Source organism: Micrasema longulum, unplaced genomic scaffold (assembly GCF_059751315.1).
Source record: "Micrasema longulum isolate JH-2025_06_02 unplaced genomic scaffold, ASM5975131v1 h1tg000345l, whole genome shotgun sequence".
Taxonomy (NCBI): Eukaryota; Metazoa; Arthropoda; class Insecta; order Trichoptera; family Brachycentridae; genus Micrasema; species Micrasema longulum.
In genome coordinates this window covers 321,810-347,384 of record NW_028277548.1, presented here as the reverse complement: position 1 = coordinate 347,384, position 25,575 = coordinate 321,810, and positions in this window count along the sequence as shown.

Sequence of the window (25,575 nt, the reverse complement as noted above, 5' to 3'; positions counted from 1 at the left end):
TAAAAGTGATTTTATTGCAGTTAAATATGTCTATGTTATTGAAAAATACATTATAATTACTCGTCAAGCGAATCAGAGGAGAGTTCTGTGCATAGTTGGTGCGAACCGTAGGTACATGGAAAAGAGATAGATTCGTGTGACGGGTGCGGTAGCCAGGTACATTAAGGGCCAACTCGGAAACCAGAACAGGACTATCAAGACGTCCATTAAGAATATCATGTAAAATTCCCATATCTAATACCAAACGATGATCCTCAAGACGAAGTATATTATGTTTATGACAAGAAGTTTTATAGTTAAGGTCCGTAAATCTGGATCTCCAATTGAGATTTCTCAAAAATGTTTTCTGAATATTTTTAAGCCTTATCTTGTGTATAGAATACTGAGGAGACCACACAGAGGAGGCATATTCAAGGAGACTGCGAACGTAAGTGAAATAAATCAATTTGATACTACCAATATCATTAAAAACTTGGCAAGTGCGGATAACAAAACCTAAGTTTCTGTGTGCCCGGTTCACTATATTTTCGATGTGGTTTTCATACGTAAGTTTTATATCTAGAATCACACCAAGATCACGAACACTTTCAACTCGTTGTATAGCTTGATTACTTAAAAAATATTGATTTAAAATAGGTTTGGAACTACGTGAAAAAGAAATGAGTAAATATTTTGAGACATTTACATTTATGAATTTTTTTTCATGGTAATCTGTTAATCGGTGAAGATCGTCTTTGAGATTATGGCAGTCACTAGTATCTTTGATATGTAGATATATTTTTTTATCGTCAGCATACATCAAGAAATTTGAATTATGGATGACTGCATATATATCATAAAGGTACGCATTATAGCAAAGGACCTAAGTGTGACCCTTGAGGAACTCCCGATGTAATATCTATAAAATTGGATCGAAAACCTCCATGTAGGTAAACTTCACCAACAAGCCACAAAAAGTGGCTCGGCTTGGTTTTCGTAATTATTAGATGTATTCCTTTTTTATGCATTTTAATTATTATCCATGCGTACTTTTTAATTAAATAAATAAATACAACTTTTGACGTGTCTGTCTTCAAGTGGTTGTTGAATTTCGTCATACCGCTTTCACGTTCATTTTTTTCACGTTTTTTCACTGTTCTTTTGTCCAAACCATCGCTACCCCTTTTTAAAAAAAAAAATGCTTTTATTTTTAGAATAAACAGGACTGTTCAATATTATAAAGTATTTTGTTTCGTTATTACATGTCTAATTTTGATCTAGTTGTATTTTTTGAATATTTTATTATGTTTCATGTACTTAAGTGAATATACGGGATAACTTTGACTTTGGAAAAAAATTCACCCTGAATTTTCTACTCCGACTGACTTAAAACGAGAACAAGGGCATGTAATTCAAGGGACCCTTTTTGAAAATTATTCTTTGACAACTTAACGAAAATATGCCTTTGGGCTTTGTGCTCATAAGTCGAAGCTCTTTTTTATGATATTGTCAAAGAAGGGAGATTTTTCAAGAAGAAAACTTTATAAATAATATCCATACATGAAACTTTTTCAATACTCATGAGTAACATTTTTGCCAAAGTTATTTTTATATTTTAAGTACAAAAACATATAAGAAAGGGTCTTTGAACTAACATTTTAAGCACAAACGATTCATGTGAAATTTTATTAAAGCGGTTTTCTATATTTGTCTATCAAAGCATAATACTTTTTACTTATTACGAAGCGTAGGTAACATAATTCATAGATATTTAACAGATACAAACACGATCTAGAGTAGACAATATGGAATTTTAGGCATTTATAAGGCTGATAACCATTCCAAAGAGCCCATTAAAAAGTTTTAGAGTGAATATTTTTATGTGATATTTATTTATTTTATTTCCTTCAATTGTGATTTTTCAATTTTAATTTTAAATTGCGTTTAATTTTATTTTAGAATTGAAAATGTAAAATATATACTTTTAAAAGCCAGAAAAAATCACCGTGAAACGTCTTTTTGTTATTTGAAGTTGAATATTTATATCTTACTAGCAAAAGCGAATATTCCTTTACATCAATTTTAAGCCCTAGAATTACCTGAAAAAGGCAACATAATATAAATCTTCGAAATTGGCAAGAAAAAATGTTTCCAAAAGGTACAAAAACTCTCATAATACTCAGATCGTCTTATTAAAAACGTTTATTTGATGGTAACAAACTCTAAATTCAAAATATTGAATGAGACGAATAGGGGATGAACGTTTTGCAAGTAGGAAATAATGTATACGTACGTATTAGAAGAAAAACAAATATATTATTGATTCGTTAAGAGTTTCACAGAAATTTATAAAAGTATATCTATTCTAAAAATTCGGTAATCTCATTTATGGTTACCTACCTTTTATACGTACATAAAAAAATATTTTTCGAATTTATTGCAAGAGAGGGAAAATATTTTCGAAAAGGGAATATAGAAGTCTAGGTATTTATAGAGCTTATGACCTGATATTGGCTGATTTTATTGGCCACTTTACACAAGTGTAACATTCAACGTTTTGCCTTTATTTGAACACCCACATTTACTCAGCTCTTCCATCAGTTGACATTAGTTCACTCTAATAAAATAAGAGGCATACTAGGGCTCAAAACATCAAAGTTCTGAGTTTTGAGAATAGGTGTCATAGAAGAATCTTGGGTATGCAATAAGAGAACGGACGCGGCAAACTCCGGTGACCACTGTCATCAAGCGGAGGCGATACAGTTGTATTGCTCATGTACAGCGGTTGTTCCCTAAGAGCCTTAACCACGCTTGCCTTTTTTACAAGGCATCAGATTTTCGACGTCCTGAACGTTCACTGCTGACTGTTCGTCGGCAATTTATGTCAGAACTTCGGGACGAGAACATGACTTGGGAGGACGCAAAGAAAATGGCAGCCGATAGAGATGCATGGAGGCTCTTTGTGGATACCATATGCTCCAACTAGGAAGCAAACATGGAATGATGATGATGAGTAAAAGATCTGAAACCTTTATTGATGTGGGTGAATCTGACTGATTTTTTTCACCTACTAGGCAACGCCTGAAAATACTTTTCAATGGTTTGTACTTCTTTTTATACCAGTAAGTGAACTAACAAATATTTTTTTATTGGTACATTACCTTAAAAAGGTATTATCTGTAATCCTGTGCTTAATTTTAAACTAAGGTTACGAAAGAGTACCAGAAAAGCAGCAACAGAAAAGGATTAGATGAAAGAGATTATCATTATACAACCCTCTCCTAAACCTACAGTAACAACAGCTAAATAGGCTTCTCTCTAATTGCCTTGTAATATTCATAATATTGTTTTGCGAAATTTCAAGTAGACAAACATATACACATTATATTGTAAGTAATTAATCGTTTAATAAAAACTTATGTTTAAATTTACAGTTGAGAGTTTAGCTTTTAATGAAATTCATTGTTGAAAACGGATTATAACTAGCACAAATTATTCATATTTTAAATTTTCTGGCAATTAGTATTGCGTTAAATTATTATTATTTGATTAATTATTTTTATAGAAAATCGATTCGTTTGCAATGTTTAGAGGGCCTTACTCTTAAACTCGGCGTAAAGTTACGCCTAAGTATAATGGTATCATTCGAATGGGAATAAAATATTTATTCAACCACTACAATAAGGATGGTATTCCTATCCCAATTATACCACTACACTTAAGTGTAACTTTATGCCAAGTTTATGAGTAAGCCCCACGATGTTTGTTTTTATCATTAACTAGTAGACCCAACAGACGTTGTCCTGCCCGAACGTTGGCTTGCCTGCTATAAGCTGGTTCAGCAAACGTTTTTTCATAAATAAGGACACACGTTATTTAATTTGGACTTTTTTGAGCTATTTATATATAAGGGTTAGTTTTTCGTTTTATCTCCTCGTGTGATTGGCTAAGAAGTCTCGTCGTGCTCAAATAAAAATCGTGCAAAAATCGCTACTCTTGTGCCATAATTCATAGAAAAAATAAAGAAATACGTGTTAATGAAGAAAATTCAGACCTCGTTTTACCGAGTATTTTAACATGATGACATTCAACTCATGTTAAACGTGAATTTAGTCATTCTTTAACCATCAGTCGGGTTTTGACGTGACCTTGATATTTATTTCGAAATCGAGAGCAAATAAAAATGACTGTATCATTGAAGCGTGCAAAAACTGTCCGGATAAAAGGAAAAAGACTTTTTATTAATAAGTAGGTACCTAGGTACTTGTTTATGATTGAATTCCGAAACTAAAATTTATTAATATTTAAATATTAAACTTAATTGGGTACCTAGGTATTTGTTTATGGTTAAATGCCAAAACATATTTTAATTTATTTTTAAAGATAGAATTTTTTTGCAAATGTCAAACTTTGCGCTACTTACCAACAGTGGTGCGTTTTGTGTAAGAATCCGTTTTTCAAAAATGTATCAAAAGCATTACATAAAATCCATTTTAAAAATAAGTTAATAAGTTGAAATTAAGAAATTGTAAGGAAGTCAATCAATTTAGTATTCATCAATAATAATCGTTATTTATAAAGGTTAAAATATAAACTTTTTCAATATGCAAAAAAAACAACATTATCCGAATTGTTCAATATAATATGCGTTTTGGTCGAATGCAACCATGAAAAATTTATAAAAAACATACATACTTCTCACTTGTTTTTCAACCAACATATTGAAGATTTTATTATTTAAAAGAAAAAGTTTGAAAAAACCGCACATAAATCTGTCAAGCCATTTTCGAGTTTTTGCGAGACAAATAACGGCGATTCATTTTTATGTACTCGTAAACAGATAGAAGATAGGAAACTGAATGTTTTTTGACAAAGTCGTGTGAAGTTAATTAATTAAATATCTCTTCAGAATTAATAAAAGTTTTTTTAAATAATCCCACCCCACCCCTTGTTATATTTACTTAATTAAAAATAACGCTATAGTACAATATTTCATAAAATGATTTTTCTTGAATTTCACAGACGTATATAGAGTATTTTTTTAAGTATTTAAAAATATGTTTTTGGTAAATATGTATATTTTATTAAAGATCTTGAGTATTATTTAACTAAAAGTTCTTATTTATCATTAAGCACGTATAATACAACGTAAATTGCATTATATTGAGTTTTTCTACTGACATTTCTTGGTGGAACTGCATTTTAATTATAATAATAAAAATACTTTATAGTTTTATTCCACTTTTATTTATAATTATTTTATAAATTTTTTACCAGTGACCGGGTTTCGTCGTCACCAGTCACCAGTCTGACGATGTCAGTCACGGTGAAACCCGGTCACTGGTAAAAAAATTATAAAATAATTATAAATAAAAGTGGAATAAAACTATAAAGTATTTTCATGATTATAATTTAAATTGCATTATTGTGCGTATTTATAGAAACAGCGTTATTGAACGAAATCACGTACTTTTCAAATCAAATTGAAGATTAATATGAACTTTAATAGGGAAATAAATATCACTACGATTACCAATAAAAACATGTGAAATAGATTTAAAACTAATTGTATTTTCAAAAGCAATATGAATATTGTGAAGAAATGTTTTCATACTTAATTTTTATTAGGAAATTATTTAAAAATATGTATTTACAAAAACGCAACATACTTGGCCTTGAAAATTGTGACGTTAAAATTCGTGAAAATCTTCTATTCAAATTTCTATACAAAATCAAATTCTAAATCAAATTTAACCGAATCGTGACCTATTAAGGGCGTGGTTACTAGAATAAACCGTTTTTGCGGGAATTAAAAAGTATAAATTTAAAAATTATAAATATACTACTAAAAAGTACATCGCTATACTGTACTTAGATTACATCTTTTACCAACAAAGTGATTTACGAAATCTTTTGATATGGGCTAGCACAATCAAAACATTTTCTTACGTGAGAATAAAACCAGTTGGCCTATTCTTGTTTCCTTTCAATTCCTACTCATCTAATATAAACATGCACGTATCTGTGTTACACAGTTACTATTATGTTAAAAAACATATTGTTTCGTGTTATTCTACCACACATTGTAACTTAATTAGAAAACTACTGAATGACTCTAATGTTGAGAGAAAGGAAGACAGGTAATGCTTTCAAAATTTAGCTCTTAGTTTCTTCATTCAATTATCTTTAAGAAAACATTTATTTTTATTTGTTTTTTTGTGGTGCATGTGTTTAAACAAATATTTTTACTTTTGGCATTTGTTTTTATAATGGCAAAACTATTTTTTTTTTAATATTTTTAATATCTGCTATTTTCTTAAATATTTTTATTTCTATGTTGATACTGCAAAAATAGTATCGTGTAATTTTATAAAACCTAAATATAATTGTCAAGTTTAAATAACAGTTATCACATCTATTTATAATTTTTTCTACATCAAGATTAAATAAATAAAAATGCCATTTTGCAAATCATTGCATTTCTATTTCATTTTTTAGTTATCCCAATAATTATTTTTGTGTATTGAATGGATATTAAACCCTTAATGTTCCTATTTTATTAATAACCCTTTCGCTCCTAAAAATATTTTTCCAAATTTTCTTTACTCTCCTTTTTTTGGACCATCTCTCCGCTTCGGATACTGGAGCTATAATAAAAAATATGTTTTTTTTCTAAGTGGCCAGTAACATGCACAATCGTTGTGGCAAGGATCTAACAGAATATGGAAGGAAATTAAAATTGTTTGTTTGTACCCACACAAACCAGTTGGCCGGGAGCGAAAGGGTTAAGACGGCGTTTATTACGAGCGAATTTACAAACAATACTATTTTTTTTATACCAAGATGAAATGGAATTGTTATACGAACTTAACAATAAAAAAAAATCTGCCTGCATTTTCCGTCCACAAAATGGACAGGAGCGACGCGTTCACGTCGATCAAATCGCTATTGTCGCAAAGTCCTGTCCGTGCGTTCTCGTGTCCGTACGAGTACAATGCGGCTGTTACGCGGTTGGGGGGGAAGGGGGTAATTATTGTTCCGTGGAGAGAAACCTGCCCGTCTTTCTCAGTGGTGATGTCTCGGGACAATTTTTTGCCGTACAATTACTGTTTATGTTTACACGTGGACGATGGTCGAGTCCTGGGACAAAAGTATATTGTATTGTTCACGCGTAAACGGCCCTTAACACTCAACGATTTTCTTGAACGTTCAACAAAAGCGGCGGAAACCTTTTGAAAATAATAATTTTAGAAGTGCATACTAGAAGCTTGAAAACTACTATTGTTCTGTGAATTTTTCTACATTTCATAATTTTAAACACAACAAAACATTTATCTTTTGTTTGTTTCAGAGTTTACTCGGAAGTGTATATTGTTCAGTCTGCATATCATACTATAACCATGTAGAATTCTGAAGGAGCCACTGCTCTCTGGCTGTAAAAAGGGTGCATAATAAATTTTTTTGGTTTCTTTACATAATAAAATACGTCAATAAAACGGTGAAAATAATGATCTACCATTAAATCTATCGCTATTTTCCAAGGAACTTTTGGTATAATTTAGAGAACTCGTATAAATAATGTAACTCTCGTGATTTTTACTATTCCCAGAGTGAAGATTTTTTTCTTTCAATTACTAATAGTTACTCTAGAACCAGCCAGTTAGCACCATTTATTCTTCTCAGGTACTGAACCAATTTACCATCGATAATCCCTAGAGAAAGAATGATTTGAATACTCAACGACCTTTTCATGATGACCAAATTTATTTCAACGATTTTCACAAAATCGTTTTTTTTATTCAAAAGAATATCCGGTATTTAATAATATTTAGGTTCTAAAATGTAGTGATCTGATACAAAATATTTATAACCCTTATTTTCTTTGCCATTTTTGAATCTCAGTTTATGAGTGGACCACTTTGTGATGCAAGGATCGTGCTAAGTGATGGAGCAATTACGTAGAATTCTGATTGTCTATTAGCGTGTTGGGGCGAGATAACACTACTCCTCTGGCCTTCACCCTTCAGACACTAAAATAATGTGACAGCAACTACTACATGTACCTATACACGTGTTAAAACCTACCCCCTTGAAAATCAAAGTAAACGGTGTCCGAAAACAAAATGACGCTTAATTTTTTTTAAAGTACGAGTACTTTCATATTTTTTCCCTTTTTTTGGTAACATTTATGAGCACCTACCATTTATTTATGTATTGTTATTTTTTCTAATGTTTAAAATATATTCAAGTAAATGGCTTTTCTTTAATAATATTATTTTTCTCTATTTTTCTACCCGTCAAAAAAATATTTTGAACTATTTTATCTGATTTTGTTGTTTTTTTTTCTTTTTATCTTCTTGATAATATTATTTAAACATTATTATTTAAAGGTTAATAAAATGGTAAGCTGCGCATAATCGATTATATGGACGATTCGCCCCTGCGTGTCTACTCAGGTTCCTTCTTCTTAAGGCAACATGCAAAATATCAACAATTTTTACTCTCGTATTAGGCGAACGCAACATTTGTATCGATACGTATAGGTTATTTAGATGTTACATTAATACTGGTAAGTGCCGTTTGTAATCCAAATCAATGTTCAAATATGGTTCAATTACATTTTTGGCTTTCTTGTCATACTACGAATTTGTTCAATCCTTTAAGTTCAAGATTTTGCCTTTTTGTATTCATAGTTTTCTTTTATAATTTTTGTGTGTCACCGCGTGTGTACCTGGTACCTGGTACCTGTTCATAGCCATTTACTATCTATAGCAGGTACTCTCGTGCCATCAGCATGCACATTTCCCACGGGTAAGGTAACGCCTGTCAGCCGCCGATTCGATTATGATTCCACCACGGATTATTATCCCTCGGTTAGGCACCGCCATTTTGGTTCCCAGATTAGAAAAATTGAGCGACGTCAGCCCAGCTATAAAATACATAGTACTTACTAGATTAAATCACTACAAACTTCTCACGCAAAACTATTTTTTCAATTTAATGGGGGAAATAAATTTCTAAATGTGACAAACGGTAGCGACTTTCCCGGTGAGGTTTCAACTACCGATGCTTTAAAAATATATATTTAATAAATAGTTGTCATATAAAAATTTAATCCAGTTGTCATAATACGGAAAACGAACCTCTAATCTAAAAATTCACAATACTTTAATGAAACCACAACCCGACTAAGTATTTTGTGTTTTTAATTTTTGGTTATTTTTTTATATTTTGTTATTTATTTTATTTTATTTTTTGAATGTTTTATTTCATTTTCACATAAAAATAAAGCCCATTATAGAATTTATACAATCAATAGAAATATATATTTTAAATGTGTCTCAATTACATTATAAGGGTAACTTTAGTGTAACAAAATAATATGTATGCTAAGTACTCGCTTAAGTGAACCAGTGTTATTATTGTACATGTTAGTGAGGGTGAGTATATATATTGTGTGAGGATGTGAATATATGTGTATGTGTGTATGAGTATTGTGTGTATGTGACAATGTGACAATGCGGGATGAATATAAGTAAAGTAGAAACCTATCAACCACCATATCAATCGATATGTCAAGAATGATCCGACCTTAAACCCAAAGTTAAAAATATGTACATAAAAAATAAAGTAATGAAAAATAAAAAAATCACTACTTCTTCTTCTTTTGCCGCTCTTACCAAAGGTTGGTGACCGTCATTCTGAATTCATATACATATATGATTACATGTGTGCATATATATTTAAATATAAAGAATGATTATGTTGCAACAACAAAAATGGCTTTGAAAGGTATCTGTTTGCATTATTTATTTATTTTTAATTTTCAATATCATACCTTTTCCACCTATTCTACCTATTCATATCTGTTTATTTATATTTGTGTCCGGGAGGATGGAGAATGGATATTTTTTTTTTTGACTCAATACAAATGGCTTTTAGGTTGAGATAGCTACGTCATCTATTTTGCCCCTTAAGCTAGGGTTTCCTAGGACAGCGGTGCCCGTATTTTAACGGCCGTAGTGAACGGTGATGCAGTTGACAGCCATCGTAAAGGTGACTAGAGTGTGGTTTTCTAGGAAAACGGTGTTATCAACACCATTTAACACCGTTTTCCTAGGAAACCACTCTCTAATCACCTTTACGATGGCTGTCAACTGCATCACCGTTCACTACGGCCGTTAAAATACGGGCACCGCTGTCCTAGGAAACCCTAGCTTTAGAGACATTCTGAATATTGGGTCTCTCGGAAATGTGTGCTTTGCTCAATCCACTGCGACCTATTGAATATTTTGCAAGAGAGTCTTGCGGCATCCATCATAGAGCCTCTTATAATTTCACGAAAATTATTGCTAAGGATCATATTTCAGTGCCCTCTTACAAATCAGTCAATACGAGTGATGGGGAGAGTAATATTCCCATGGGATTTAACTAGAATAAAAATTACATATTGCCCAAAACTGACACAATTTAGCTCAGAGGCACTTACCAAAATCAAATTTTAAGATGGGTTCGGGACTAGATTTTCCTTGAAGAAGGGATTTGAGCTGGAAACTTCTGAATAATTTTTCAATGGTTTAAGTTGGTTATTTTATGTGAATCAAATGTTTGTCTTTGTTTTGTTATTTCCATCTATATTGATGTGACACGTATTTTTTTAAATTATAATTTGCTGTACTATATTATAGATGTAATATAGTACTGTAGTATATTATTCGTCCCAACTCGACACAGAACTTTAGTCTCATGGAGTTGGGAGTTGTGTTCCAAAAAATGAATGTAAATGAGTCAATGATTTGTGAATGTATGAATAAATAAATTGATACTATCGGCAAAAACCCTGAAAAGGGAAATAAAGTGGAGCAAAGCCTACCATGCCCGAGGTCTCGCGTTTGATTTCCGGCAAGGTTAAAATGGCATATTTATTTATACAGGTGATTTCTATTGTAATGTTTGATTAACTCTGGATTGTATCTGAAGCGTGAGACTAATCATAAAGTTCAGTGCTACGGGAAATTGGATTTAAGAAATGTTTTTTTTGAACGCGGTAAAAATTAGAGCATTTAATTGTACAGTGAAGTTTCTCGAAAACTAACAAAAACGTAAAAATGAACAACATCATAAATTTTTAAGAATCCACCAATGATATTGTCGTAATAGATTGTTGGTTTCCGGGGAGCCAACTCACTAGTCAGCGGAACTCTCTGACTAGAATTTGTGACGTCACAGGCAGAGCAACTTCATATTTTCAAAGCTACAAATTTGATTCATTTGATAGTCTATTAACAAATCAGAAGCAGTATACTTTTGTAAATGGATAAAAAAAGTAAAATGCAAATAGTAAATTTTGGAGTACCACAAGGATCTATTTTGGGTCCACTATTGTATTTTAAATATTAATGACTTATCACTGTACAATTTTAAAGAAAATATTATTATGTATGCCGACGACATTGGACTAATCTATAAAAATCAAACAGATGTATTGACAAACAATGACATAAACGAAGACCTTACTATGTTAATTAAATGGACAAACACAAACTTACTTACACTTAATGAAAAAAAATGCTATAAAAAAAAAATATATACATATATTATCCATTTTGAATCTAGAAAAAAATGACACAAAGTAGATGCTTACATAAATAATAAACGATTAACTGAAATTGAACATGTTAAATACTTAGAACTAACAATAGACAGACAATTGACAAGGACAATTCATATCAACAATTTAATTAGCAAAATGGCGTCATTTTCGAGTCGATTAAAAAAGTGTGTTAAAAATAAACATAGTTTTTTTAATTAAATTGTTAGATTTCTTGTAAATACATATAAACGGATTTTTTTTTATTACGTAAAAAACAACATTGTTTCGGATGTTAATATCCTACGATTTGTTCAAACAATTAAGGATCAAATATTGACTTCTTTCTAAACAAACATCCACAATTCATTCAATTACATCCTGGGTATCTTCATGAAACTTCTGATGGTTAAAAAGAACCAAAGAAAGTTTCTTGCGCTATTCATTGTTTTGATCCAAACAATACGCCCGTAAAGATTGATGGTCAAGATGTTTTCAAAGTGGAACATAAAAAAGTATTTCTTCGGGGAAAAACATCACGTCTTAGATTTTTCAAACACTATAATATCTACCGTTATGTTATATTTACATGGTTTATATTTGTGTAATCAATGAAATGAAGCAGAAAAAAATAATATTACGCTGTCATAAAATATGATAAATGAACTAATAATACAATCTAGGCATATCTTCAATTAAGAATGTTGTATTTAAATTCTCCGTGAAATACATTATGAAAAATTACACTAACTCAATTGGTAATGAAATGAACACGTTTCAAATTATACAATCGATATTTATAGCTGTTCTTATGCCATATGTACTATGAAACCGTTTAAATATTTTTTTTCGTGAAAATAAACAATTACAAATATTTGTCGTTCAAAATAACCGAATTTCTTCATTTTCAGAGCGAAATTCGTCAATTCCTCAAAAGGAAGACTTTTCCTATTTAATTTGACTAAAATACATTACAAAGATTATTTCCATGAAATAATATCGGACGATCTTATTTATAAAATACATCTCAATATAAATGCCGAACGGCTTTTCCCTAGAGATCCTAACACAAACGATTACAGTCTAAATACACTTAAGGAATTTGAAAATAATGGCGTCTTTATTTTCGACTTATACTGGAGGGAATGGCAATCATCCTAATCGTGAATAAATGTCACTCGCAAAGCATTTTCCGGGAAATTCTATCGGGAGAAAAGTCCATCAATCATACCAGAGCCTTATGTTAACGAGTTTGGAAAGAAGGCTGCCGAGAAGACGCAGCAAGGGTTATTATAGATTTTCGTCGGTCGCTGGGTCAATAAATTTCAGCTTTTCCTGCAATACATCATCTAAAACCTCACCCTCGACATTTTGGGCTGCGATCATAATTATCACTATGCAGTCAGAGGTTTATACGTGATGTATCTGCTGTCACTTTTAAAAGGAAAGGGTGATTATTCAATTAACAAAAATTGTTAGGCAGTCGTTTTTCCTATAATTCTTATATAATTTTGAAACATTATCATAAAAAAATACTACAATGTTTTGAGTTTGCCTAAATTTTACAGCAACAACAAACCATCACGCCGTTTCCCCTCAAGGGTGGGCAGAGAGGATAAAACGCCACATCGCTCTATTTTTGCATACAGATCTCGCTTCCTCTACATTCATACATCTTCTCATGCACGCGCGCCGATTATTCCGACTTTTGACATGCCCATTTTCAAGTATTTGTTGGATTTGGTCATGCCATGTCTTTCTCGGTCTTCCTCTATTTCTGCACCCATCAACGTTCACATTGTTAATATTCTTAGCCGTACTTTAATTTTTGTAGACAAAATACTGGATTTCACCCCCTTGGGAGTCATTAAGATAAACAAAATACAACAGGGATGAAGAAAATTTTAGAGACGGCAATTTGGAAGTCTAGGCTTATGACCTGTCGTTGGCTGGTTTAAGTAACCTCTTTACACTCTGTGTAACATTCACAATTTTGCCTACGTTTGAACATTCATATTTCTACAAGTTTTCCATCTGTTGATGACCAGCCAATGACAGGTCATTAGCCCTGTAAATTCCTAGACTTCCATATTCCTTTCTCCATCCCTGTTGTAATTTTTCAATAAAAAGATACATTTAATAAATCAAAACATCTCATTTTTATCAACTCATCATAATCATCTGTCATTTAAAGAGTAAACTTCCTACATTTGTCTCCTTTTAAATCGTTTTATCTTCATAAAAAAGAGTGGTTGTAAACTTAAAAGTGAACTTAATTACTACCTAATCATGTTAATCGGTTGTTAGAATTCACATTTAAGATTATTGTAGCGATTTATTTGTGATATAAAAAACAATGAAAACTTTTGGTTTCTACTTAAAATACATTGTGTTAGCATTTTTAAAAGAAGACAAATTTATAATTATCGAACTATTTCGATCGGCCGGCCGTGAGGTCATTCTACGTTTTTGGCTTGTCTTATTGGTCAGTAATTACATATGTATCATTCAACTGGCATGCTCGTACGATTGCAGTATATAAAGGTAAAGTGTAAAATAAAAAAAACAGTCACTTTATTGAACCTGTAATATGTATATTTCACCAAGGAACTGTATTTTTTTAAGTTAAAAATGTAGAGCTCTTATTGCAAGTGCAGTAAATGATTGCAGGCAGATAAATTCATAAAATGCGATGGATGCGGCGTCAAAATTTGTATTGCCTGTGCAAAACTTAATGCATCTGAAATAATGAACTGGGCTTCCCTAACTTTACTGTATGCAGACAAGATCATGAAAAATCGATGGAAGGAGGATTATTTATTGGAATACGGAATATTTTCACACTATGATTTTTTAAAGCCATAACGTAGAACAAATGGCATTACAAATCAAATTACAATCTTACAAAATAGTTTTTCATATAATTATTTAGTATGTCAAAATTTATTTTCAAACTCTCGCTGAAATATTCGCTAAACCTCTCGAGACTTAAGAATAAAATATCCAGATGCCCAAATTATTTTGATTACCATTTTTGTAATATTATTTTTACTTGATATCTATAACTACGTGTGTACCTAATAAATTATAAATAACAATATCTTCCACTATTCTTTTCAATTTACAAATATTGGTTAAGGTGCCTTTTAACTCAATTTATATAATTGATTTAACCGTTGCAGTGTGTTTGTTACAGTACTGCCTTAATGGTTCGACTCATGTGCCGTTCTAGAGAGTAGGAATATTTTAATAATTAAATTGACATCACAATCCATAAAATTTTCTTTAATTCCAGGTAAACAAACTTCTCAGCCGACATTCACTCATACCGAGGCTACGCAGAGCATAAACTGGTATGTTTCCATCACTAATCTATACAGTAAAAGTTATTAATTTTATTTGTTTTTATAATAAGATATGACAAAATATGTTATGTATAAATAAGCTTTAAGTCTACATATCTGAAGTTTATCAGTTGAAAATATGACCAATAATGTACGAAGTCTAATTCATTACCTAAAACGACTTTTTTATTTAAGTTTTTATATAAATCGCTATTTTAAGGACACAAGTTTATAACTTTTTCGTTCATGTGTCATAATTATTGCTTTATCCTCACCTAAGGTTTCAGATCAGGGACTATTAGATATGACATGGTAAAACCAATATTTCACTAATACCCTACTAGAAATTAAACCTTGGACATCAAGCATGGTAGGCGAATGCACCAACCACTGCACTACGAGCTTTCATGTCTTACAATGTTTTAATGCAATTCCCTTTAGTTTAATGTTTGCAAATGCGTAAAAATTGAATTTTAAAAACCTGTCAAAAGGGCGAAGACAAAAAAGGACATTTGAACAATATTTATTAATGTTTTTAATGTTTGACGCACTAACATTATGAGCCATTATTATTCAATAGATTAAAATGAAATAAATTATTTTTTATGTATTAAAATTAAACATTTTTTCTAGAATGTTTTTCTGCAATTTTTATTTCAGATTTTTGTTTGAATTTCTTGTACACTTTTGAAATACAGTTTTTTCCATGCATCACATGTGTAACCCAAATACTTCACCTGTTCTTTTTGACGTGGAACGAACCGTCGTATTCGAGAGCTTGTTAATTAAAAGCTTCAAAATGGCGGCCAGTTTTAATTAAGATATCCTTTGATATTATTGAAGGTTAACTGAAGCGTTCTGCGAACGTTTTAGGCACATACTCGATATACACACGGTCGGGTAATTATTCGACTATGGACAAAAATATCGTGAACGTTGTCGGCTGCACGATGTAAATAAACTATTTAACCCACTCCTACGTCGTATGCCTAAATTGGACATGATTTTTACACTTTGACAAATAAAAATTTGTGATAATTGAACGTATTTATGCAGAAAGCAGCCAAATAAAAGTGAAACTTAGATAATAGAACTTTTTGTGAAAATAATGTTTTATCGAATCTACACAACATTAAGAATGTTTTTTACTTTGAGAAATAATAAATAATGCATGTATTCGTTTCTTTACAGAGCTAAAATAAAGTCAATTATATATATTTGACCAGTTGTAACGATTTTCAAAGTCTGGCTGACCACACAACCTAAGGTTTGTGGGGTGGCGATTATAATTTGCATGGGTATTACTTGAATGAATCGTTGATCTACGTTAATTTTAGCAAAGTGAGAAAAAATGCGTCGGCAATAATAGCAGATGTGGACAAGAACAGTATGCGGCCAAACAAATCACAGCGGATAAAAATCCTACCTTCAGGAAGTCAGGAAAGAGGATCAGGGACAGAAATCCGGATGCTAAATCTCCAAGTCCTGGCTTCTGGGTAGTGTTTCCTTTTTTCGTCGAACACAGCACTTTACTATAGTCATGTAAGGAATATGTAGATGAATGTGGCGGCGCGGCGGTCAGAAAATGTAAAGGTTTGCGGATGCGGGCAGATGATTAAAAGGCGAGCAGATGCGGGCAGATAAAATATGATTCATGCGGTTGTTGACAGAAAAAATTAAGAAGATAGGAAAAACGAGATTGTTAATATTGGTTGCTATGAATATAAAAATTGTTATCACAGTTACCATAGCTACCCATAGAAAAAGAGACGAGGAGAATTAACAAATATTGGAAGTTGGGACATCACAGGATAGGTAGGTTAGGTGGATTTTCATTCACTGGTGGTCCATCCAGCCACAAACAACTCAATCCCACCAACCACTCGCGTAACTAGTGTGTATCTTGCAAAAAACAGCCATCTCTAGTAAAACTCTGATTTATGTTGTGTCATTATGCATTGAACATTTTCTTTTATATATTGATATTAAGGTTCTTAATTGTAAACAATTACTTAAGTCATTTGTAATAACTCGAAAAAATTTTAAAGTCTGGCTTACAACACAACCTAAAATATGCATTTTGCAGAGAACTGCCAGATCGTACATCTCATGCAACCTCTGAATGTGACATTTTCAGAGGGTGATTATTACAGTTTTTTTTTTTAATGAAAGTGGCCTGGTTTTTTTTAGCAGAACATGGAATTGCCTTTTCTGAAACCGATAGCATTTATTTATTTTTTTTGTCAAAATCGTGGACTGGTAATAATTTTTGTACTAGATTTTCAGCACGTAACTCGTACTTGATATTCATTAAAAAAAGTTTGGAAATATTTCATATGATTTGGCAACACGTAACTGTCATAAGAAGTATAGTTGTAGGTACTCGTATAATTATAAAATGAAACATTATTTGTACAAAGTATTTTTCATACGCTTAAGCTAAGCTTTTAGAAGCTAAAGTAATTCCAAATTTGTTACAACAGAAGTAAAACATTTTTGAGAAGGGAATATGGAAGTCTAGGCATTTACAGGGCTTATGACCTGTCACAAGCTGGTTGAAGTGGACATTTTACTCACTGTGTAACATTCATTATTCTGCCTATGTTTAAATATCCACATTTCTTTATTCTTTTCATCTGTTGACTTTTGTGAAGTAAGAGAGCTGATCATGTTGGTGAGATTCATTAGGCTGAACCATTTCACCAATATGAAAACGCCTGAAATCAATTTTCGTACTTCCTTTTATACCAGTTAGTTTAATCACCAGCATACTGGGGATTTCATATCTGCGATGCGTATTTTATGTGGCTTCTAACAAACGTATAACATAATGAAATTATGGCCATTCAACTTATGAAACCTAACATGATCAATGCTTTGGAGGTAATTTTATTGATATGCGATTCAAAAGGTAGTTTAGAATCTAAAACAATCTCAAGACCTTTAATTTCGAGATTTTTTATTAGTGCATTATTGTTTAGTTTGTAATCAAAATTATGATTTTTTTTTCCTTGTAAATGTAACACAGACACATTTATTTATATTCAAAAATATTTTCTTTTCAATATAATAGTTAAACGATTAAGGTCGTCGTGAATCATGAGGCAATCTTCATGAGATACATATATCAACTTTAGCGTATATTTTTATATCATCGGCATACAGAAAATTTTTTAAATAATGAAAGCAAATAACACTGTTATTTATATATATTTGAAATAGTAGGGGACCAAGTAGACTTCCATGGGAAACACCAGAGGAAATTTGTGCTCAGTGAGATTTATACTTACTAATTATTACCGATTGTCATCGATTACTAATATATGATACCAGCTAGTGCAGAAGATCACCATGTATACCTATAGCCAAACAAAGGCTTAAGGACAGTTTATAAAGCATCAGTTTGGAAAAAACTTTTAATTGTATTTAAAATATCATTTCTAAATAAAGTAAGGTTTGTAACAGACTAGCGTCTAGAGAAAAAGCCATGTTGTTGATGACATATATAGGATTTTATGGCATGGAATAATTTTTCATGTATATTTTTTTCAAACAATTTAGCGAATGTTGATAATATTGAAATTGGCCCATAGTTATTTTTGTGTTATTTTGATGTTTGCTTTCTTCCATTGAGACGGAAAAACACATTCCTGGAGAGACTTTTTAATATGATAGAATGCCATAGAGATAAATTTTGGTATCATGCTTGAATAAAAATAGGAGGGATCCTGTCTGTACCGCTTCTTTTATTTATGTCAAGTTCCTTAATATTTTTTTTACTTTTGCTTGATTTTGTACAAGAAGTTTAACTGACACGTAAATAATTTAATTAGAGACAAGTTTGAGAAGAGTGAAGTTTGAACCGCAAACATTGGATCGAGAATAATAATTATTATAATATCATAACTAGAATATGAGGTTACGTGAATTATAATCAAAATTTGGGATATTCATTTACTCTATTTGTTTCCTTAATGGAAGTAACAGACAATAGAAATTATTCATCATATTAGGAATACTAAAATATATGCAAATGATGCGAATTTAAGCAATGTATACAATACCTCAAAATCAGCGCCTCTCTTTCAGTATGACGTAGAATTTAATTTTGTTTGAGTGACATTAATTATTTATCTGCGAATAAAGCAAAGCGTTTCTTGGTGGTACGCATTTATAATATATGATAGGTATACGAAATACAGATTTGATAATACGACTTAGGTAGATCGGTTGTTACAATAATATATTTTTCCTCACTTATTTTGTTGTATTTTGATAAATATCTCGACATTTAGACTTTTAAATTTGGGCTTTTGCTTAACTTTTTGTGACCGTATGAATGTTTAAATGAACATTAATATTGCGATTTTATTTTTCCTACTAAAATTTAATAATTATGTCGAGTTTTAGTTTTCTAATTCCTGGCTGTCGTATATCTATTTTTGCCCGAATACGTAATCCCGACTAAAAAAATGGCATTCACATTTGACAGTTTGACTCTCGTTAGAGCATTTAATTCCTTCCGTTGTTATTTGTGTTATTTTGGTTAAATGACAACTGTCTGTGACCAAATATGCTTAAATGTATATATATTTTTTTATAAATGTTTTCATTTTAATTGAAATATTTTTATTTAATGAAATGGATTTAAGCAACTGGTATTTATTTCCCACGTTGATAAAAAAAATTATTTTGAAGTCCAGTGAATATTTTAACTAATATTGCAATAATTTCTAAACTTTCAGAAAAAAAAACAATGACTATTTAAAAAAATTCTTGTACATGAAATATTTATTATAACTGCTAGATTTAATTCAGGTTTCAGGAGGTCAAAACGATGTATTTGTGGTCCCTTTACAGTTCATATAACAATGTGGAAATCATAAAGCAGAGTGACGACAGTATGTTATTATCTATGCACCCGGTACCCAATACACCTATATAAGGGCGCGCGACACGTCACTCACCCTTCTTCGCCTTCACCAGCATTCCAGTATACAACTTTAACTGTGTCTCTATTTTATTTGTGAACCCACTGCATTTTTAGTCTTTGCAATAAATTTTATTTCTAAATAACTTGAAATCTTTTAAACTTTGGTGATCTCAACGTGATATGAACACGTAACCTTCTAATAATTTACCTGATAATTTTGCTGACACCCTACAACAGTTATAGTTTTAAGATGCCGTGATATTCCTCTTTATTAAAAAATAGATCAAAGTATCATTTCGCGTGTACAATACAATAGAAAGGACAATATTGTCTTGTCCCAGCTCCGTGAACAGCCTCAACCGCGCAGGACAGAACGCAGGAAGAGTACGAAAATTCGGACACGTTAGCACGAGCGCTGCGAAAATGAATACACGACGGCGTTTATTACGAGCGAGTACATGGAAAATATTTTTCGTTTTATACCAAGATGTATTCTAAATGTCAAAGTACGAAATATATAACAAAAAGGATTTTGTTCTGCCGCTATTTTCTGCAGAAAAAATGTGCGGGAGCGACACGTACACGTCGAGCAAATCACAATCGTCGTAAGGTCTTGTTTGTGCGTGTTCACACGAGGACAATGCAGCCCCGCGCGGTGATGGGGGTAATCATTGTTTCGCGAAGATAGCGTGCCGTCTACCTCCGTGACAATACCTCGGAACAATGTCCTGTCCTACAAATTTCTGTTTACACGTGGACAATGGTTAAGTCCTAGGACAAAACAATATTGTTTTGTCCTGGTGTAAACGGCTTTTAAAAGTGAAAAAAGGAAAGGAATAGAAAAAAAATAGTGCATATTAAGTCAATAATATTATTTCATAATTACTAAATAAATATAGAGTAAATAAGTGAGAAATGAAGCAGATACTCAAAGATGAAACATAATGTTTTTGTATTATTTTCTGTTAAATTTGATGATTCAATTTTTTTTGTATTTTATTATATATCTTACTAAATTTGTATAATTTATATTTTTATATTTTTATTTGATTATTTTTTATGTTACCTTCTTTGGAATGTTATTATTTACTGTTTTATTTTTCTGGATTGTTATTCTATTTCATCAAATGTTATTATAATTTAATTTATTTTGCTCTGTATTTTTATTTTACTTAATTATTATAGGTAAACACGGGCACAGCATTAAAAGCATTTATAAGTTTATGAATATGTAAGTAATTGTCATTTTGAATGAATAAATAAATGTTAATTGTGATGCACAAAATTTCAGTCAACCATTTTTTTCTCAATCCGGTAGTATTGATATTCAAATTTAAAAAAATATTCTCACCCGAATACATCTTATAACGAACCTCTTTGCTATTTTACGAGGGGGGGTGAATGCTTTAGACTTTTAAAACAAGAATTAAGGCAACTTAGAACAATTTGTACCATAAAGAACTGAAGATGTTAAATGAACTGCCGAAAGAGATTAGGGTTGCTGGGTCTATCGCATCGTTTTGTGGGATTTCAATTTATTTCAATTTCAATTTATTTATTTTATAAACGTTCATGTACATTGCAAAAAAGTTCAATGCATACATAAAACGAAAAAAATAATACTAAAATTTGAATATACAAAAATGGTAAAATAAAAATACCCAGCAATTAATTATAGAGAAAGAATGCTATCCTCTCTGAACTTTTTTTCACTAATATGAAAGATGTCAATATCCGAAGAGATACGGTTGAGTAAAGACATTGCTCTTCCTACTGGCATTACCATCGTATTCGCACATAAGTACACCCCTCTGTTGGTGAGAAGACCGGAGTTTGACGTTTGCAAAAAGAATGTCGTATTTGAAAAAATATTTATTTTATGTTTTGGAATTCAACCAAACACAAGTACCTACTTAAATTTAATATTTGAATATTAATAATTTTTAGTTTTGGAATTCAATCACAAACAATTACTTAGGTACCTACTTATCTATAAAAAGTATTTTTCTAAGGCAAGCCAACGTTTGGGCAGGACAACGTCTGACGGGTCAGCTAGTTGATTATAATATAGCTATTTGTTAAAACGAATATTTTTTTAATTCAAAATCTTGAAGCAGTTCACACATAAACATATCCTCATGTGTCCTCTTATTATAACATTGTTAACATATTTAATTTATAAATTGTTTAACACATAATGTAAACAAAAATATTAACCTTCAGTTTGAATTTCGTTTGTTTTTGATCTTTTTTTAAAATTTGAAATATTGCAATATAAACAACGATGTAGCTGATGACGAGGTCATATTTGTCAACTCAGTCTGAGGCCTTGAAACCATTGTCAACATTAAGCTGAACAGGTAAATGTGTTTTTACACTGCAATTTTAACATGCTTCTTGACCCTGATTATCCTGCCTTGATGTAACGAAAATATAGAGATACGCTGCGATTGGTAGACCAATGCAGTACCCTATACACTGCAAGTAAGGTAATAATCATGGCACCATTTTTTTTCCTACTAGATATTTTTTTTTTTTTCTGTTTCATTTATCCGTATTTTATTGAATATTAAATTTCTTATACGATTTTAAAACGTAGTTTATTACGGTCGTATTTGAAATTCTTGCTGGTAACTTTCCGTTAATCCCAATAAGGCGTCAGACTTCAGAGACCCTAGCTAATGATAACAGATAGCACTCGCTCTCCCATATACCTTACAATAATAGCTAATGTTGGCTGGCATAAATCTCACTATAAAATACACAAGATGGCCGAATAAAGTTAACCAGATGAGGATGTGAAAATTGCCCTGACCCATTTACTACAAAATTCAAAGTTCACGAGGTTGTGAGGGCGTATTTCAGCGTCCGACGACAAACTAGGCTATTGCTTTTGTGTAGCCTTATACACTGCTTTTTCGTTTTCAATGTCCGCTTCCGGTTAAGGAATATTGCTAGGTACCATTACAGGGTGTGTTTTGTTTACATGAGGCCATAATGAGCTTGTTGACTTTTATAGAAAGTTTCCAGTTGTGTTCTACTAAGTAGCCGAGCAGCCATTGGACGGGTTTTTAATAAGAATTTATTATCTATTTACTTAAGAGTACATTTTTTCCTCACTTTAACTATCTTGTTGGTTTCGCTAACTTTCTAGATTTTTAAAATAATTATACATAATAATAAAAATATCATCTGTTTTACACAAGAGTCTAACGTTTTTTTTAATGTCGGAAATTTTTTTTTTTTTCCGGTTGTGTCACTACAAGCTGTATCTCTGTTCTGTTTGTTTAAAAAACATTTACTTATTTATGTGAACACATAAATTTAATTTATAATTATAAATAAATTCATTTCATTAGAATATATGAGAGGTTCTAAATAGACAGGCTGTTGTAGAGGCCCTTTTATTGAAGTAATATTTTCGCATTCAATCTATGAACACCAAATTGGTGAGTATTAAAACATGTATAAGGTATTACTGTTACAATGAGAAAGTTTCGCGTCTTTTCTTTAATTTTTTTATTTGTAAATAGAATATTAAACTAAGCCATTATTTATATATTATATATCGTACTATCAGCGCTGTAATTTTTTAAAGTTTTGTATTTCTGAAATAACTCCACGTGTGACGTCGGAAGTTGTTATCTGACAGATCTTCCGATTGGTTCGTTTATGGTGACCAAACCGTATATCCTTCAAAGCTCTCATATCATCAGATGCTTCATATGAACCAGTGACGTCGTTCAAAATGGTGTGTTTTAATTCAATTTTTTTTTTTAACATTTTCAAGAAATTTTGCCTTACATTTTAATGCTCTTATTTTTACCGCGCGCAAGAAAACAATTTTTGTATCCAATTTCCCGTAGGGCTGAAGTTCCTCATTGTATATAACTGGTAACACAATAATTTTTCAGTCATTTTCAAAAAGATTTTTTGACCAGGTGTTGGCCAACTAATAGCTAAAACAGTATTCCAAATTATTATTCTAAGCATAGCCATTGATTACATAATCATATGGCACTCTATTATATATTTGGATTTAGATAAATCTAGATAATAATTTTAATTAAAAAAAAAAAAAATAAAATAAAAAAAATCAAAAAAAAATATTACATTTGCTGATTTTGTTTTATTCTTTAATAAAACAGGATTATTAAATTTCGGATGAAAACCAATCATAAAGTATTTGAGTAAATCTGAGAACCGGTATCCACAACCATTTTCACACAAATAATTTGCATTTTTTCTGGAACAGTCCTCTAATCCTGAGTTGTGAAAAGCCGAAATATAAATATTTTATCATGATCAGCAGCGTTTCCGATCATTTTTTTAAATGTGAGTAATCATTAGTCTCTTAGGCTTTGAGTGCCAGTAAAGGAACAATAAAAAAATTGGAGCGTGGAAACCCCTTTCAAATCATAATTTCTTGTCCAACCTGTCAGGAATCGAACCTGTGACCGCAAGCTTAGTTAGCGATCAGTGATTGCCAAAACACAGTGAAAGATATAACTATAAATTTGTTGCAACTCAGAGACAAAATATTTTTGAGGAGGGAATATGGAAGTTTAGGCATTTCAACGATCCATTATGATCTGTCATTAGCTCGTTTAAGTGGCCACGTTACACTTTGTGTAACATTCACTGATGAATCTCACCCACATGGTAAAGGTTTCAGCTATTTTACTTCACAAAAGTCAACTGATGGAAGAGTTGAGAAAATGTGGCTATTAACACAGGCAGATTGATGAATATTACACAGTGTGTAAAGTGGCTACTTAAACCAACCAATGACAGGTCGTAAGCCCGATAAATGCCTAGACTTCCATATTCCTTTCTCAAAAGTATTTTCTCTCTCTGTTGCAACAAATTTAGATCGAAATAACTCCATATGGAGAAAATCCAGCCAGTCTGCAAACATTTGGACATACTTAAAACATTGTTGGACCTATATATATTATTTATACCTGATCTGATATTCAATTTTCTTTTTATTTCGCTTTGTTTGAGAAAAAGCTTATTAAAGCTCCCGCGTGTTCCCTAATGTATGCCGGCGAACTTCCAACTTAATTGTATAACTTTAGTCACAAGTCAAGTAAGCCGTAAATGTCACCGGTACAGGAATAAACCACGATCCTTGGGGAAACATGCAGCAAATAAAACGGGATCTTAGTTATCGTATATTCAATAGATTCACTACCCCTATACTGTTGGGTGTTAACATAAGTTGTGTCCGTTTTTTTTCAAATTTAAAAATGAGCACCAAAAGTATAACAAAATGTTTAAGATTATGCGTTTTTCGAAAGAAAGTTTTCTACAATATTTTGAGTTTCAACAACAACAACTGGATTCAACTCCCTGGGGAGCTGTTAATATTAACATATTACAACAAAGATGAAGAACATTTTAGAGAAGGTAATGTAGAAGTCTAGGCATCTACAGGGCTTATGACCTGTCATTGGCTGGTTTAAGTGGCCACTTTACACACTGTGTAACATTCACCGTTCTGCCCAAATTTGAACATCCAAATTACTTCAATTTTTTCATCTGTTGATTTTTGTGAAGTTAAAGAGCTGAAACTTTTATTTATGCGGGTGAGATTCATATAATTGAATTATTTAGCTGTTAATATTAACATATTATACTACATACTAGGCAACGCCTGAAAATCTTATTTTTTCAAATTCAACAAACAAACATCAACAAGATGAAATAATTTAAGGAATAAAGAT